The 19,053-nt window shown below is 46.5% G+C and overlaps 1 protein-coding gene across 1 annotated transcript in view; it reads left to right on the top strand.

Moving 5' to 3' along the window:
* The window catches only part of TNS3 (tensin 3), a 298,608-nt gene that overhangs the window by 11,485 nt on the left and 268,070 nt on the right, over positions 1–19,053 (top strand). Inside the window, exon 2 of the mRNA XM_060247769.1 lies at positions 7,251–7,362. The gene's annotated coding sequence lies outside the window, so the exon portion shown is untranslated. The remainder of the gene's footprint in view (positions 1–7,250; positions 7,363–19,053) is intronic.

Below are 19,053 nucleotides of genomic sequence, written 5' to 3'. Positions count from 1 at the left end.
GAATTTGTATGCCTAGGTTTTAAATTGTGTCTGCCTTGAAGTGTATATTTTGCTATTTGGTTATACTGCATATTTTGTTATGCTGTGCTATGATGGGCCTCTGACCCTATATTAAACAGATTGATTGCTTATATAGAAGACCTCAATTGGCAAGACAAGTCATGCTGTGGAGGTCGTGGGAAGGGGGATTGGTCAAAGAGACCTAGAAGGAGATGAAGTTGGGGCTGCTTTGGTTTGCTAAAAGCAAACAGGGCTTGTGGGCTGGACAGAGAAGATCCCAAGTCATAGGTCAAAAGAATCCCTCTTCAAGTTTTAGAACGTGAGAAAAAAAGGCTTCTTGGAACAGTTTCCTTCTTTACTTAAGCAGTGACATCAGATGGTTGAACAACTTCTGTGACTATCAGTTTAAATGCAGCCCTTCCACTCCAGGGCTGTCTTTCTAGTTCAGGGGTGGCCAAACTGTGGCTCGGGAGTCACATGTGGCTCTTTCACACGTATTGTGTGGCTCTCGAATCCTTCACTGTCCCATTGGCCACCTTGGAGAAGGCATTTGTCTCTTGAAATCACTTCTCTAAGCAAAGCCAGCTGGCAGCTTGGAGAAAGCATTTAAAGTTAAAGTTGTTTTACTTACACCTCTGCTTCCCCTTCCTTCCTTCCTTCCTTCCTTCCTTCCTTCCTTCCTTCCTTCCTTCCTTCCTTCCTTCCTTCCTTCCTTCCTTCCTTCCTTCCCTCCTTCCCTCCTTCCCTCCTTCCCTCCTTCCTTCCTTCCTTCCTTCCTTCCTTCCTTCCTTCCTTCCTTCCTTCCTTCCTTCCTTCCTTCCTTCCTTCCTTCCTTCCTTCCTTCCTTCCTTCCCTCCCTCCCTCCCTCCCTCCCTCAAACATCTGATGTTTATTTTATGTGGCTCTTACGTTAATCAAGTTTGGCCGCCCCTGTTCTAGTCCCTTATACAGGGAATTACGCCTGGAAGGCTTTTTAAGAAGTTCCACACCAAGCTTTTGTCTGCCTCAAACTGCCTCCCCTTCCCCGATCGTTTTCTGTAAAATTGTGCAAAATGAGGATTCCCCTCTGAAATACATCTGAAGCTTATGCCTAGAATAAAACTGTGCGGGTCTTAAAGGTTCCCCGGGACTCAAACTTTGTGGAATAAATGTTGTTCGTCTGTTCAGGTGCCACTGTAGGGTTGTCAGCCTTCCAGCAGGGGCTACAGATCACCCGGAATTACGACTGATCTCCAGACCATGGAGATGAGTTCCCCTGGAGAAAATTGATAATAAACTACCGATACCGGCGTGTGTCGTCAAAATATCTGAGATAATAATCACCGGTAAGCAATAACACCTTCACACATAAAGTGTGTACATGCGTATGTATTTAGTGCAATTAAAAAACATGGGCCAATTGCCCATCCATTCCTACACTTTGTGTCACACAGTGGCCAAAAAACCCAGTTCTTATTGGGTGCAATATAAAATTGACATCAGAACGATATATACTGGAACACAAGATGCTTTGAACGGAGAGCCAGTTTGGATAGTGGTTAAGTGTGCGGACTCTTGTGTGGGATAACCTGGTTTGATTCCCCGCTCCTCCAGTTGCAGCTGCTGGAATGGCCTTGGGTCAGCCATAGCTCTGGCAGAGTTGTCCTTGAAAGGGCTCCCTCAGCCCCACTCACCTCACAGGGTGTCTGTTGTGGGGGGAGAAGATACGGGAGATTGTAAGCTGCTCTGAGTCTCTGATTCAGAGAGAAGGACAGGGTATAAATCTGCAGTCGTCATCGTTGTCTTCTTCTTCTGCTCCCCCCCCCCACCCCAAATAATCACGACAACAATTTCATAAGGCAACAGCCTCTCAAAAGTGAAGAGTTCACAACTGCGTGATTTCGGGTGGAGTCTTTAAGTGTTCTGCTTGTGAATTAGTAACGGAGAGAATAAGGAACTGTTTCTGCAGGATTCCTCATGGCTCCTGGTTCAGGGGAATCTTTCCCTGTGTAATTAGCATGGGCTTCGGCTAGGTGTGAATGTTTGCGGTGATTCCTATGCAAACTCGCGTTCTTGTTTGTAAGATTACAAGCTCTTTGGAGCCGCCTTTGGCCCCACTCCAAAAGTGATAACAATTATTAAGATCATAAGCTCTCTGGAGTCCAGGTTAAAGGTCCCATTTCAAAGTGATACCAAGACTACAGTATATATTTAGAGAGCCACTTCGCAGAGTGTTAAAGCTGCAGTACTGCAGTCGTAAGCTCTGCTCACGACCTGAGTTCGATCCCCGGCGGTAGCTGAGTTTTCAGGTAGCTGGCTCGAGGTTGACTCAGCCTTCCATCCTTCCAAGGTCAGTAAAATGAGTACCCAGCTTGCTGGGGGGAAAGTGTAGATGACTGGGGAAGGCAACGGCAAACCACCCCATAAAAAGCCTGCCGTGAAAACGTTGTGAAAGCAACATTACCCCAGAGTCGGAAACGACTGGTACTTCACAGGTGACCTTTCCTTTCCTTTCCTTGGTGTAGTGGTTAAGTGTGCGGACTCTTATCTGGGAGAACCCGGTTTGATTCCCCACTCCTCCACTTGCACCTGCTGGAATGGCCTTGGGCCAGCCATAGCTCTGGCAGAGGTTGTCCTTGAGAAGGCAGCTGCTGTGAGAGCTCTCTCAGCCCCGCCCACCTCACAGGGTGTTTGTTGTGGGGGAGGAAGATAAAGGAGATGGTGAGCTGCTCTGAGACTCTTGAGTGGAGGGTGGAATATAAATCCATTCATCTTGGTCTTGATGAAGATTTGAAATGGTGCACTTTGGATCGACCCACCATCGTCCATATATGTCTCAATATATTTGGAATTCATTTCTGGAATTTGTGTATCCATATATTGGGAATGTATGTTTAGAATTAGTGTTTTGTTGTGGATCATTAAAATGCTCTTGTTGTTGTGTCTGAAAGCAGTGCATTTTGTATTTGGCTTCCCCACACTGCTGTCCATTATTTCTGACTACCACTTGGAGGCAGGCAGCTCTACACCGACTTTGCTTTCTTTTAGGCCCCAGGGCAAAACTTTTGCTTTTACTCGAGTTTTTAACTAAGAGGTTCCAGCTTTTTTCTGTGTTTTATGGTCTGAGGCGGTTTTACTGTACCATTTTTTTAGACTGCTGTGTTTATCTGCAGGGCTTTTATGCCCTGGCTTTGTTTCTTATTGACTCGACTCCTTTTTTTTAAGTGGCTCGTTTGAACTGAACCTTTTTACTGACTCGTTTCTATTGTCTTGGTTGATTTTTGTTTTACTGTGTTAGTTACGAGCTGCCTCCAGCAGGCCTGGAGAGGAGGCTTACATGTTCTCCCTGTGCGTAAATGCCAGTGTGTAAATCGTAGGGAAGGTCATGTGACCCCCAGAGGCGGCAGGTAGACGTTGTCTTCCTTTGCAACCCGATGTCACATTGGAGCCCTTTAACGTGGAATTCTAGCAGGAGCTTCTTTGCATATTAGGCCACACCTCCCCAATGTAGCCAGTCCTCCAAGAGCTTACAGTAGGGAGGTGAGAGCGTGAGGAGGGGAAGGAGCTCAGCAAGGTACAATCCCATAGACCGTATTCTTCAAAGCATCCATTTTCTCCATGGGAACTGATCTCTGTCATCCAGCTGCGGTTCCAGGAGATATCGGCTCCACCTGGAGGTAGGTAACCCCAGGGGTGGAATTCTAGCAGGAGCTCCTTTGCATATTAAGCCACAGCTCCCTGATGTAGCCAATCCTCCCAAGAGCTTACAGTAGGCTCTTTTTTGTAAGCTCTTGGAGGATTGGCTACATCAGGGGTGTGTGGCCTAATATGCAAAGGAGCTCCTGCTAGAATTCCACCCCTGGTTTATTCTGAGGTTCCTAGGTGTTCAGCACCTTCTCAGAGTTACTTCTCCAATTCCACCCTACCTACCAGTGTTAAGTTGCATCGCTAGTACTGCTGTGTTTATCCGCCATTTGTTTCATTGAATTCGTACCTGTTACTTGGTATCAAAATGATCTGTTATACTCCAGAGAAATCCTGGTTTGCATACATTGAAAAAGTCTTGTTTGGGTAGCACAAAGATATTCCCTTTGGTTTGTGTTGCTGAGCTTGGTCTTGGTTTTTCGGAGCAGCCCTGTGGCACGCTCATTGAAGGGTCTCATAGAACAAGAGGGAGACCCACAAAGACTTTTGGGGGAAGGATCCCACCCCTTCTGCCTTCTCCGGGAGGGATCCCACCCCTTCTGCCTTCTCATTATGTCTGTGACCCCTTCTCCACCCCACCGTCCCCGCACAGCCATGGCCTGACACAGTTCCCAGTTTATAGACGCCATTTTGGTATCCCAACTCCGTCACGTTGCAGGGTTTTTTGTTTTTTTTTTTAGCAGGAGCTGCTATGCATATTAGGCCATACCCCCTGATGTAGCCAGTCCTCTTGGAGCTTGCAGTAGGCCCTGAACGAAGACCCCTGGAAGCTGTTGCGCTGACTGTGATGAATGGTAGAATGTGATGGAATTGTGTGATGTAGAATGTGACGTAGATTGGAATGTATTTCTCTGGTCTGGTGATAGAGAAGACATAACACTGCACTACCGATCACCCCACCTTAAAGAACAGGATGCTGTTAGTTACCTTCAAGCTTGCGAGGAGATGGAAGGAGAATAACGACAGGGTCTCCGTTAATTGCTCTCAGCATTCCGCAGTGTGTACATTTGCACATCAATCTCCAATTCTGATATATGCATTTGCTTTACCAACTAAATCCAGACACAAGGTGAGCAGTGTTCCCTCTAAGCAGAGTTAGCATGAGCTAGCTCACAGATTTTTAGCCTCCAGCTCACACATTTTTGTCTTAGCTCAGGAAGGATGACCCCAGAGCACACTAATGTATGCAGTAGCTCACGACTTTAATGCCAGTAGCTCACAGTTTTAATGCCGGTAGCTCACAAAGTAGACTTTTTGCTCACAAGACTCTGCAACTTAGAGGGAACATTGAAGGTGACCATGTAAATTAAGCTCGTTATTCCTGTCTGGTCCTTGCATCAGTTAAACACAGGCCTTTTTTGTAGCAGGAACTCCATTGCATATTAGGCCACACCCCATGATGTTGCCAATCCTCCTGGAGCTTACAGTAGGCCCTGTAAGAAGCGCCCTGTAAGCTCTTGGAGGATTGGCTACATCAGGGGTGTGTGGCCTAGTACACAAAGGAGTTCCTGTTAAAAAAAAAAAACGCCCTGCTTTTAACTATGTATAGACGTCGCTGTTAAGGGGAAGAGGCTGGTTGAGGGAATTAATCTCCCCTCACTTTTTAAAATTGTAGCTATTTATTTGTGCTCTATCCAGAGCTTTTCTGAGGCAGCCGTTTTTCTGGCTGAGTGTCTCACTGCTGTCTGACAGCAATATATATATTTGTGCGCTTGTTTTAACATTCACATTTCCTTCCAAATCCAAGGGAGTAATTTCATCCGCATTGGCAACAGAATAAAACAGGGCAAGGAATAACTGATTTTTCTCTTCTCTGTGCTAACAGTGGCACAGGTTGTGGGGAGTGTCGTCTGTCTTGTGGAACCTGAGAAGGGTGGGAGTTTCTCTCATTATGCTTGGCTTAAAACAGCTGAATGGTTTTCGAGGTCAGTCTCAATGGTTTCCAAGGCCGTTCGTATCTAGTATTTGAGCTTTCATATATTAAGGCAAGAACATAATAGGGTTGCAGAAGAGATAGTCTCTGAGTAAAGTTTCTGCCGGTGGGGAACCGAATCCCTTCATTTTGCTCTGTTGTTCTACTGGAGATCACCTCTGAAGTTCTCTTTTGGACAGAAAGGAGAAATTTGGGATGTCGATAAAAAAATTGCTACAATATACCCCCCAAAAGAGAGACTGGATTATTCTCTGAAGTGCTTGCTTCCCCCCCCCCCCCACTCTGTCACACAGTGGCAAACAAACAAACAAACCCAGGTGCCATCAGGAGGTCCATCAGTGGGGCCAGGACACTAGAAGCCCTCATCCTGTTGCCCAGACAGAGAGTTCCAACAATACGCTGTGACTAAGCCACGGATGGACCTCTGCTCCATATGTTTATCCAATCCCCTCTTGAAGCTGTCTATGCTTGCAGCTGCCACCACCTCCTGTGGCAGTGAATTCCACATGTTAATCACCCTTTTGGTGAAGAAGGACTTCCTTTTATCCTTTCTAACCCGACTGCTCAGCAATGTCATTGAATGTCCACAAGTTCTCGTATTGTGAGAAAGGGAGAAAAGTACTTCTTCCTCTACTTTCTCTATCCTGTGCATAATCTTGTAAACCTCTATCATGTCACCCTTGAGTCGACATTTCTCCAAGCTAAAGAGCCCCAAGCGTTTTAACCGTTCTTCGTGGGGAAAGTGTTCCAACCCTTTCATCATCCTAGTTGCCCCTTTCTGGACTTTTCCCAAACCAATTGGAAGCCAGCTTTCCTTGGGCTTGGGATAAAGACTGCCTGTCACAGCCCTTCCCAGGCTCAAGACAAAACTCATGCCATGGCCACAGTGCTGAAGGGAATGAAGTTCAGCCCCACTTCAGTGCTGAACACATCATGGGGCCGGGGCAGGGGATTTTGAGGAAGAATGGTGCTGGATCACGAGAGTTCATGGAATACTTCTCCCAGGTCCCTTTGCCCACTCATCTCATGGGGGCACCGTGTGACATCTTGGAAGACATCCAGCTGTGGCATCTCCTTCCTTGTGTCCTTTTTTTTGGTAGGTCCCATGAGAACTCCCTTGCTGCATTTATGGAGATCTCCAGATGCATCACTGGCCTTTTCAATGTCCTCAGCGAGGAATTCACGGGACAGAGGGAGAAGGGAAAAATCACTTGTTTTGTTTGCTCTTCCTGTAAATTCCTTGTGGGCATTAAGTAGCACAATAATCAATAGATATTGTTTGCAAAAGACATCTTACTTGCAGGGGTGGAATTCTACCAGGGGCTTCTTTGCATATTAGGCCACACACCCTGATGTAGCCAATCCTCCAAGAGCTTACAAGGCTTTTTTTTGTAAGCTCTTGGAGGATTGGCTACATTAGGGTTGTGTGGCCTAATATGCAAATTGGCTCCGGCTAGAATTCCACCCCTGCTTACCTGTATCTATCAAATCATCTGTGAAGGTACTATAATTCTTTTTAAATGTCCCTTCTGGAACACATCGATGGTTCAATATTTGCTTCATTTTTGGGGTGGTGGTAATTTTTTTTTTTTAAAGAAAGTGTGCCCTAAAGTTTCCTCTTTCTCTTTCCCAGCCGGAAGAGCTAGCTCCAAATTCTCATACGTTCAAGACCAAAACCTTCAAGAAAGCCAAAGTTTGTAACATCTGCAAGCAAGTGATTGACCAGCAAGGCAATGTGTGCAGAGGTGAGCCGTACTGAATGTGATATCGTATAGTCTGCTTTCAGATGCAAAGATGGAGATTCCTACTCTGTGTTTGCCACTGATATACAAAACTGCAGGGCTTTTTTTGTAGCGAGAACTCCTTTGCATATTAGACCACACACCCTCGATGTAGCCAGTCCTCCAAGATCTTACAGGGCTCTTAGTACAGGGCCTACTGCAAGCTCTTGGAGGATTGGCTGCATCAGGGTGGGTGTGGCCTAATATGCAAAGGAGTTCCTGCTACCCCCCAAAAGCCCTGCAAAACTGTAATTGAGGAAAGGAGGATGTTGTAGAGCGAAGAGGAATTGGTCATTAGAAGTGGCTGAGGATGAACAAGCTAAAACTTAAGTGAAAAAGGGCACTGTTAGCAACTGTACTATCCATGCACACCTTACAGAGGTGATGCTGGTTGCCAAAAGCAGGATTCTTGCCGGGTGGCTTCTACATACCCTGGAAGGGGGCTGGTTTATCAGCAGCTGATTGTGTCAGCAGTCTGAGAGGGCCTCTGCACCCAGCTTTGCTGATGGGTAGATTGGTTGGTGCAGTTTTTAACAGTGCTTTCTTTCACTTACATCTGGATTGCAAGTCTTACCCCCATCTTGGTTTGTGGCTGAATTTATTCATGCTTCTCTGTGTCAGCGTAACCTAGACTGCACTACTGTAATACACTGTATACAGGATTACCCTTGACGACAGCCTGGAACAGGGGAGGAATTCTAGCAGGGGCTCCTTTGCATATTAGGCCACACACCTCTGATGTAGCCAATGCTCCAAGAGCTTACAAGGTTCACAGATATGAGCATTACAAACACATTGAACGTAAAACTCTGTGGTGCTATACTTTCGATATAAAACAGGTGGGTTCTCAAAAAGTTCTTCCAGCATTTCACAATAACAGTTGGCGGTCCTCAGAGATGTTACTGTAATGCTCTCTACGTGGGGCTACCCCTGACCCTGACTTGGAAACTATAGCTAGTGCAGAACGCTGCAGCATGGCTGTTAATGGGACTCCCTTGGTGGGAGCACGTTCAGCCAGTGCTGAAAGAGCTGCACTGGCTACCTATTGTGTTCCGAGTCCATTTAAAGGTGTTGGTATTGACCTTTAAAGCCCTTTATGGTCAGGGGCCTGCCTATCTACGGGACCTCCTTTCTCCGTATGTTCCCCAGAGAGCATGCATTCAGGGACACAAAATCTACTGTCTGTCCCTAGACCAAAGGAGGTTAAGCTATGCTCTACACGGGCTAGGGCCTTCTCGGTGGCAGCACCAGAAATGTGGAATGCTCTCCCAGAGGCCGTAAGGGCCCTAGGGGATCTTTCTACTTTCCGCAGGGCCTGCAAAACGGAACTGTTCCAACAGGCCCTTAATATCTAACCGGGAGATTACTGCCGCCCCACATCATTATAGCGCTATGATACTAGCCAGTTTGGTGTAGTGGTTAAGTGTGCGGACTCTTCTCTGGGAGAACCGGGTTTGATTCCCCACTCCTCCACTTGCAGCTGCTGGAATGGCCTCGGGTCAGTCATAGCTCTGGCAGAGGTTGTCCTTGAAAGGGCAGCTGCTGGGAGAGCCCTCTCCAGCCCCACCCACCTCACAGGGTGTCTGTTGTGGGGGAGGAAGGTAAAGGAGATTGTGAGCCGCTCTGAGACTCTTCGGAGTGGAGGGCAGGATATAAATCCAATATCTTCATCTACCTCACAGTGTGCCTGTTGTGGGGGAGGAAGGTAAAGGAGATTGTGAGCCACTCTGAGACTCTTCGGAGTGGAGGGCGGGATATAAATCCAATATCTTCTTCTTCATCTTCTTATGATACTACATGATCACCATCAGAAAAGAAGAACTCGCTTATATTGACGTGGTACATAACCGCATCATGGTTTTTAAAACTGTAACTGTATTTTATTGGTTTTTAAATTGTAAATATAAATGCTGTTAGCTGCCCTGAGCCCGCTCGCGGAGAGGGCGGGATAGAAATTTAAAGTAAATAAATAAATACTATTGGCGCTGGTAACAGTAACCTGTTAATACTTACCCCTGTTTGCGTCATTTCTAATAAACTCGATTGTTCGCGTGGTAAAAGAACCACTGGCTTGTTCTGACCTAGGGGCGGGTGGGGGCAGTTGTAAAGGATTTTATTTATGGGTGTATTTAATCTGAGTTGGATAGGGACCGTCAGGGTCATCTAGTCCAGCCCCCTGCTGACTTAGGAACTGGCGGTGGTGGAAACTTCTGTCGAGTCGCAGCTGTCTTGCGGTGATCCTGGAAGGTTTTCAAGGCAAGAGACGTTCGGAGATGGTTTGCCGTTGCCTGACTCCGCGTAGCAACCCTGCTCCTAACTAGGGCCAAGCCTGTTTAGCTTCTGAGGTCTAATGAGATTGGGCAAGCTTAGGCTAGAACAGTAACATCCTGACATTAGGCAGACGTTGGGTTTAAAACCCCCAACGGTGAAAAATCCACCATGTTGCGAGGAGACTGTTCCAGTGTGGAACGCACCTCAGCAGGGGTGACATTCTAGCAGGATCTCCTTTGCATATTAGGCCGTACACCCCTGATGTAGCCAATCCTCCAAGAGCTTACAAAAAAAGAGCCTTGTCAGCTCTTGGAGGATTGGCTATATCAGGAGGTGTGGCCTAATATGCAAAGGAGCTCCTGCTAGAATTCCACCCCTGCACCTCACCGTCATGAAGTTCTTCCTCAAATTTAGATGAAAACTCCTTTGCTATAGTTTATATCTGTTACTTCAAGTCTCTCAAACAACACAACAGAAAACACGTCCTCCTCATCCTTCCTGCAGTGTCCCTTTAGGTACCAGCAGGTGGCACTGTTATCACCTCGCCGGAGTCTCTTTAGAGCAGACAAGTTGCATTTATTGTATAGAAAACTGACATGCTACCTCTCCAGCGACCTGCTTGAGGTGGCTTGTAGGCGGCAGGGATGGGGTTAAATGCTGCCTCCATCTGCCCATCTTTACTCTAAAGCAGAGGTGGCCAAACTTGCTTTTAATTTAAGAGCCACATAAAATTGTTAGATGTTTGAGAGCCGCAAGGAAGGAAGGAAGGCAGGCAGATAGATGGGGAGAGGTGGAAAGAAAGCAACTTTAACTTTAAATGCATTCTCCAGGCTGCTGGCTGCTTTGGCTTGGAAAAATTATTTCAAGAGGGAAAGGCCTTCTCCAAGTTGGATGAGGGGGCGTTGGGGGCTTTGAGAGCCACACAATATGTGTGGAAGAGCCACACGTGGCTCCTGAGACACAGTTTGGCCACCTCTGTTCTAATGTTAAATTTCACCTTTTATTTTAAAAAGAAGAAGAAGAAGAGATTGGATTTATACCCCACCCTACGTTCAGAATCTCAGAGTGGCTTACAATCTCCTTTCCCTTCCTCTCCCCACAAAAGACACCCCGTGAGGTAGGTGGGGTCGAGAGAGCGCTTTTGAGAACTGCTGTTGAGCGAACAGCTCAGAGAGAACGTGTGGGTGACCCAAGGTCGCGTCTGCAGGTCACGCTTACTCTTGAGGGCCGAGGCATTTGTGACGGGTCGTCGGCGCCTCAAGACTTCTTATTCAGCGGTTGAAGCATAAGCCGTTTGTGTCGAGTGCTCCTAAATTTGCCCTCTTTTGCCGAGGCGCGAGAGCTGCTGTGCTGGGGCAGATTGGGGCCCACGTGTGGTGGGGAAGTGCTGTCAACTTGTGGCAAGCCCGTAGGGTTTTCAAGGCAAGGGACGTTTGGAGGTGTTTGTCATTGCCTGCCTCCCGTGTGGCAAGTCTGGACTTGCGCGGTGGTCTCCCATCTGAATACTAACCAGGGGCAAGCCTACTTAGCCGCCAGGGCCTGATGAGATCGAGTTAGCCTTGGCCGTCTAGGGCAGGGCCCACGTAGTCCAGCATGACTTTTGCAGTCATCCCAGGAGATGGTCCAACCAGATAAAGCAGCCTGCGATCCATCATGAATTTTAATCTGTTTTCAGACGACCCCTGTTTCTTTGCACACTGGTTCCACGTGGAGAGACAAATACGGAAACGGGGTGTGTTTCTTCAAATACCTCCCAGAAGCCTCACCAATGTATAGGGGATAGCAAATGTGTAGGGATTCTTTGAGCCGGTTTGGTGTCGTGGTTAAGAGCAGCCGACTCTAATCTGGAGAGCTGGGTTTGATTCCCCACTCTTCCACACATGCAGCCAGCTGGGTGTCCTTGGGTGAGTCCCAGTTCTCTCAGAGCTGTTCTCGCAAGAGCAGTTCTCAACAGAGCTCTCTCAGCCGCACCTACCTCACAGGGAAGGCAGATTGTAAGCCACTCTGAGTGAAGGGTGGGGTATAAATCCAACTCCTCCTCTTTGGCAAATAAGTCCATGTCAGAATGGTTCCATGAAGGTAAAAACATTGAAAACCACTGGTGTGTAACTCTTTAGAAAAAGCCAGGATCTTGGGTTGCAATCGCACGTGCTAAATAGTGCAGTTTCAAGCCGCCCTGAGCCACTTCGGTGAGAAGGGCGGGATATAAATCGAGATAGATAGATAGATAGATAGATAGATAGATAGATAGATAGATAGATAGATAGATAGATAGATAGATAGATAGATAGATAGATAGGTAAATAGATAGATAAATAGATAGGTAAATAGATAGATAGGTAGATAGATAGATAGATAGATAGATAGATAGATAGATAGATAGATAGATAGATAGATAGATAGATAGATAGATAGATAGATAGATAGATAGATAGGTAAATAGGTAAATAGGTAGATGATAGATAGGTAGATGATAGATAGATAGATAGATAGATAGATAGATAGATAGATAGATAGATAGATAGATAGGTAAATAGGTAGATGATAGATAGGTAGATGATAGATAGGTAGGTAGGTAGGTAGATAGATAGATAGATAGATAGATAGATAGATAGATAGATAGATAGATAGATAGATGATAAATGGATGGATGGATGGATGGATGGATGATAGATAGATAGATAGATGATAGATAGGTAGATAGATGGATGGATGGATGATAGATAGATAGATAGATAGGTAGATAGATAGATAGGTAGATAGATAGATAGATAGATAGATAGATAGATGGATGGATGATAGATAGATGATAGATAGATAGATGATAGATAGATAGATAGATAGATAGATAGATAGATAGATAGATAGATAGATAGATAGATAGATGATAAATGGATGGATGATAAATGGATGGATGGATGATAGATAGATAGATAGATGGATGATAGATAGATGGTAGATGGGTAGATGGGTAGATAGGTAGATAGATAGATAGATAGATAGATAGATAGATAGATAGATAGATAGATAGATAGATAGATAGATAGATAGATAGATAGATAGATGATAGATGATAGATGATAGATAGATAGATAGATAGATAGATAGATAGATAGATAGATAGATAGATAGATAGATAGATAGATAGATGGATGGATGATAGATCAATCCACTTATCAGTGCACTTTCAAACTGAATTTTGCCAGTCCACGCAGTAAAATCCTGGTGGAAAGTGCATTGAAAGTGGATTGAAATGGCATCGTTTAGCATGTGCGATCGCGTAATTCGTTTGCTTTCTTGAAGCTTGTTCAAAAGAAATGGAATTGACAGTTTATAATCCCCCGAGTCTTTAATATATGCATCGAGAAGTACATTGAGGGCTGCAATTGTCGGTGTTGTAAACTTATTATGTACTGCTGGTAGTGTGGGGAGAGCGCACTGTTTATCTTTCACTAAGAATACTCTCAGGGTAAACAGCTACCAGTGTGGTTTTAAATGACCCCTTTTCTGAGTGGGAACAAAAGTTGGTAATGACACACGAGGACTGTAAAGTAGTCATTAGAGGACATACAGATCGGTGTTTCCTTTGGCAGGCGAATTCAGGTTTTCAGTTGGAAATCCTTCAGGAATGTGGACTTCTCTTGAATTGGGTGGCCGCGAAGAGATTCTTGTCGGGGTCAGGGCTGTGGGTCCTGGGATATGCGTGGAGCATTCCTTAGAGGAACGATGCTCGCTCAGTGGCTGGAAAACCCCGGGTGGTGCTTTGATAGGCCCCTTGTAACTCTCGTGGCTCCGTTCCTCAGCGTGGCACCTGCCCCAAGTGCTAGTCAGCTTTCGTGCCTTTTGCTGTTGCAAGAACTCCTTTGCGTATTAGGCCACAGCCCCTGATGTAGCCAATCCTCCAAGAGCTTACAAGGCTCTTCTTACAGGGCCTACTGTAAGCTCCAGGAGGATTGGCTACATCGGGGTGTGTGGCCTAATATGCAAAGGAGTTGCAGGGGTCACTTAACCAGGATCAGTGAGAGGCCTAGGCCAGCATCTCAGCAATGCCAGTGACTCAAGAGGCTCTCATTTTGGGACAAAAACGCTGTGGTAGAAGCTTTTTTTTACCACAAAGTTTCCCCCTGAATTACCGGGAATGCAGAGATGTTGCTGGCAGCTAGGGTCTGTGTTGGAAAATGCCTGGAGATGTTGGGGGTGGAGCCAGGAGAGGGCACGGTTTGGGGAAGGGAGGGGTCTCAACATGGTCCAGTGCCATAGAGTCCACCCCTCAAAGTAGCCATTTTCTCCAGGGAAGTTGTTCTCTGCCAGCTGGAGATCAGTTGAAAAAGCTGGAGATCTCCAGGCCCCACTGGAGAGCCAGTTTGGTGTGGTGGTTAAGTGTGCGGACTTGGGAGAACCGGGTTTGATTCCCCACTCCTCCACTTGCACCTGCTGGAATGGCCTTGGGTCAGCCATAGCTCTGGGCAGAGGTTGTCCTTGAAAGGGCAGCTGCTGGGAGAGCCCTCTCAGCCCCACCCATCTCACAGGGTGTCTGTTGTGGGGGAGGAAGGGAAAGGAGATTGTGAGCCACTCTGAGACTCTTCAGAGAGGAGGGCGGGATATAAATCCAATATCATCATCTTCTTTCTTTCTTTCTGGAGAGCCAGTTTGGTGTTGGAGAGCCAGTTTGGTGTAGTGGTTAAGTGTGCGGACTCTTATCTGGGAGAACCGGGTTTGATTCCCCACTCCTCCACTTGCACCTGCTGGAATGGCCTTGGGTCAGCCATAGCTCTGGCAGAGGTTGTCCTTGAAAGGGCAGCTGCTGGGAGAGCCCTCTCCAGCCCCACCCACCTCACAGGGTGTCTGTGGGGGAGGAAGGTAAAGGAGATTGTGAGCCGCTCTGAGAATCTTCAGAGTGGAGGGCAGGATATAAATCCAATATCATCTTCTTCTTCACTTGGAGGCTAGGACAAACCGAAAAAAACCTGTGGAAGATTAACGAAGTCCCAAATTCTAGAAGTGACTGCTGTTAAACCTAGTTCCGAAACTCTCTTGAAGGTGAAACAGCCTGAAGAATAAATTTTACATCTCAATATCACATAGATTTCGTTATTATCATAGTAAATTATAAACAGACATAGATTATAGCAACCAAACTGTGATGATAATGAAATATATGTGATGTCACGATATAAAATTGATATTGAGAGATTGAGATATAAAATTTGTTCTTCAGGCTGTTTCACCTTCAAGAGAGTTTTGGAACTAGGTTTAACAGCAGCCACTTCTGGTATTTGGGACTTTGTTAATCTTCCACAGTTTTTTTCAGTTTGTCCTTGCTTCTTTCTGTGGTTCTCTAGGGTGATATATCTGTTGCAGACCCACCTGGAGGCTACCAACCTTACTGGCAACCCTATTATAGACTTGAAGAAAGTTTCAGTATAGGAGCTCCCTTATTACAAGTGTGATGTATAAATCAACTTGGACGCTTTGAAATGCTCTTGTGAAATTAGGAATGCTGTACAATTGTGGCTTTTTGGGTTTCTTTGGTGGGTGGTTTGCATCTCGGGTTGCCAACATCCCTGTAGGGCAGGGGTGGCCAATGGTAGCTCTCCAGATGCTTTTTGCCTACAACTCCCATCAGCCCCAGTCATTGGCCATGCTGGCTGGGGCTGATGGGAGTTGTAGGCAAAAAAAAATCTGTAGAGCTACCATTGGCCACCCCTGCTGTAGGGTATGGAGATCTCTTGCTACTACAACTGAACTCCAGATATGACAGAGAACAGTTCCCCTAGAGAAAAAAATGGCTTCTCTGGAGGGTGGAGTCTATAGTATTGTACCCTTCTGCAGTCCCTCCCCACACCCTGCTCTCCCCGAGCACCACCCCCCAAATCTCCAGGTATTTTCCCAACCCAGAGCCACAAGAAGAAGACTGCAAATTTATACCCCGCTGTTATCTCTGAATCCTAGACTCAAAGCGGTTTACAATCTCCTGTATCTTCACCCCCCACAGCAGACACCCTATGAGGTAGGTGGGGCTGAGAGAGCCCTCACAGCAGCTGCCCTTTCAAGGACAACTCCTACGAAAGCTATGGCTGATCCAAGACCAATCCAGCAGCTGCAAGTGGAGGAGTGGGGAATCAAACTCAGTTCTCCCAAATAAGAGTTCGTACACTTAACCACTGCACCAAACTGTCTCTCAATCCTGTTTGCATCTCATTCTAAGTCAGCCATGATTGCGACCACTCCCTCTCTTTCACTTTTATAAAGTATCCCTTCCCCCAATGATATCTTGGGGTTAATGAATAAATGCATTCCCTATCTCTGCAAGTTTCATGTAGCCTTGGAGCTGCTTTCTAGGGTGCCTTCAGGGACATCAATACCACGGGGTCAGCGAAGTTGGAAATGACCAGAGTGGGAAATTCCATGGGAAGGCCAGTGTGGTAAAATGTAGAAACTTGGTAGTTGAAGACTATGCAGAACTGAAAGGACAAAATATTCCAAGAGAGGCGACGTTTGGCCAAAGGAAATGAAGGCAGATAAAAAGATCGCCTGGCATGAGTATTCCTGTTAAAGCCGTCTGAGTCTGGTCGAAATGGAATGTTCTAATGGCATTTGGGTCAGCAGGAATTCTGTCCGTTTATCACTGTGGTAGATAAACATATTTGCATTTTTCGTAAGGCAGCGAAGGGGAGAGGAGGAAACAACGGAGGGAGCAAACCGAAGTAGTTATACTTAGAACAAGTCTCTTTTTATTCATTGAGTTTACTTTCCGGGGGGGGGGGGGGGTTAGGATTGCAGCCTGAATGATCAAGGGATAGCCTTCTTTGGGGTAGTGTTGTTGGGGAGAAAGAGCTCTGTGGCGCAGAGTGGTAAAGCTGCAGTACTGCAGTTGGAGCCCTCTGCTGAGTTCAATCCCAGTGGAAGCTGGTTCAGGTAGCCGGCTCCAGGTTGACTCAGCCTTCCATCCTTCCGAGGTCGGTAAAATGAGTCCCCAGCTTGCTGGGGGGGGGGGAAGTGTAGAGGACTGTGGAAGGCAAGGGCAAACCACTCCATAAAAAGTCTGCCGTGGAAACATTGTGAAAGTAACGTCACCCCAGAGTTGGAAACGACTGGTGCTTGCACAGGGGGACTACCTTGACCTTTTTTACCTTTAGTTGGTGAGAATAATTTTCAGATTTTTGTCTTTGGGGAACCCTTTCTATATCAGTTTGTCTCCTGAGAAGAGGAACCCCTGTAGAAGAATATAGGACCATAAGAGAAGCCATGTTGGATCAGGCCAGTGGCCCATTCAGTCCAACACTCTGTATCACACAGTGGCCAAGAAAACCAGGTGCCATCAGGAGGTCCACCAGTGGGGCCAGGACACTAGAAGCCCTCCCACTGTGCTTCCGCCTCAAAGCACCAAGAATACAGAGCATCACTGCCCCAGACAGAGTTCCAACAATACGCTGTGGCTTATGGCCACTGATGGACCTCTGCTCCATATGTTTAGCCAAGAATCCAGAGGTAAGCCCAGATCTGCGTACAATGGTCAATTCATGTGAAGTGCTGACCAGACCCACTGGGCTTCTGCATCGTGACTGAGAATATAACTTAAAACAGGGGTCCCCAACCTTTTTGAGCCTTCAGAGGTACATTTGGAATTCTGAGACAGCATGGCAGGCATAGCGACAAAATGGCTGCCACAAAATGGCTGAAGCCTAACTTCAGTAGTACATTGTAAATCTTTGTGTTGTGGCAGTAACTGCTGTCAAAGGTAAAGGAAAAAAAAAAAAGGTAGGTAGTCCCCTGTGTAAGCACTAGTCATTTTCGACTCTGGGTGACGTTGCTTTCACAACGTTTTCACAGCAGACTTTTTACGGGGTGGTTTGCCATTGCCTTCCCCTGTCATCTACACTTTCCCCTCAGCAAGCTGGGGTCTCATTTTACCAACCTGGGAAGGATGGAAGGCTGAGTCAGCCTGGAGCTGGCTACCTGAACCAGCTTTCGCTGGGATCGAACTCAGGTCACGAGCACTCAGCAGCTTTACCACTCTGCGCCATGGGTCATAGCAACATGTTAATAAAAAGTCTGCACAGCCAATCGGATTTCTAGTAGTTAATCAGAAGACTTGCGGGCCAAGAGCCTACCTGGCCCCACTCACTTCCTAAAAACAGGTGTGTGTGTGTGGGGGGGGGGGTCAGCGCACTGGGAAACCCCTGCAGAAAACGTGTTGCCTTGTTGGGGACCCTGACCTAGAATATCGCTTCCCATGTGGATGTGCATTTAAGGGAAAGATCAGTATTGGTGACCAAGCTGACATGGGGAAATGAGGGACCACTCATGGGGTTCCAGGCAGCTCCTGATATCCTCAGAACACAGCGTGAAAGTTTGGGGATAAAACGAGTCTGTGAGCATCCGTGCTCGCCAAGATTTATTCCAGAAGACACCATGTAACATCAAAAGTACCCTAGAGTAGCTGACCAGCTGGAAGTCCTTTATGGTTCTTTAGAAAATGCCCAGTCTCTCTAGGTTCTGAAAGGTGTGAGTGGCGTATATTTTGGCCATCTTCTTCCTGCTGGCATTGAACTTCTCTTGAAGGAGCTAAATGTGATCTCTGAAGCCAATCAAAACCTGGTAGCCAGCAGGCCAAACTCTATGTGTGTTTGCTTTACTGAAGGGACCCAGCATCCTTATTTTTCTTTACAATAGCCCTATACATGCACCAATAACTCAGTAATGAAGACAGGACCGGTATCTACTAAAGTAAAGAGAAAACAGGACTTGAAACTGAAAGACGATGAATTGCCTCAAGGCCTCCTCAGTGAGTTCACGATAAGTTGGGATCTGAACCATAGGCCTTGTTAGTTGTCTTCTCTGTGGCTGGACACGGGCTGTCAGATGCTGGGCTGTCCTCTGAAACCACTTTTCACCATCTCTTGTTTAAATGATCTCTCTTCATCCTTTCTTAACCTTCTGTCAGGCAAGCTAGATTTTAGAGTACGGGGATGATGATTTCTGTCAAAAATGGCGGCCCCGGTCGGTGGATGTGAGTAGGGAAGAGCTGGGTGTTGTGAAATCATGACATTGTATCTCGGATGTGGAGGGGTTATGTATGCGATTGCCTGTTTGGATGACAGCCACACTTTCTGTGTGGGGTAGGGTTGTCAACCTCCAGGTGATGTCTGGAGATCTCTCACCATCACAACCAATCTCCAGTTGACAGAGATCAGTTCACCTGGAGCAAACGGCCTCTCTGGAAGATGAATTTTATGGCATCATGCTCCACTGAAATTCTCCCCTCCCCAAACCCCACCTTCCTCGTGCCCCACCCCCCCAAATCTCCAGGTATTTCCCAACCTGGAGCTGGCAACCCTAGCTGTGGGGTCTAATTTCCCCTTTATTATTTTTTTAAAAAAA

Source organism: Heteronotia binoei, chromosome 10 (genome assembly GCF_032191835.1).
Source record: "Heteronotia binoei isolate CCM8104 ecotype False Entrance Well chromosome 10, APGP_CSIRO_Hbin_v1, whole genome shotgun sequence".
NCBI lineage: Eukaryota > Metazoa > Chordata > Lepidosauria > Squamata > Gekkonidae > Heteronotia > Heteronotia binoei.
The sequence above is the reverse complement of the archived record's forward strand: the minus strand, read 5'-3'. Positions and strand labels throughout refer to the sequence as shown.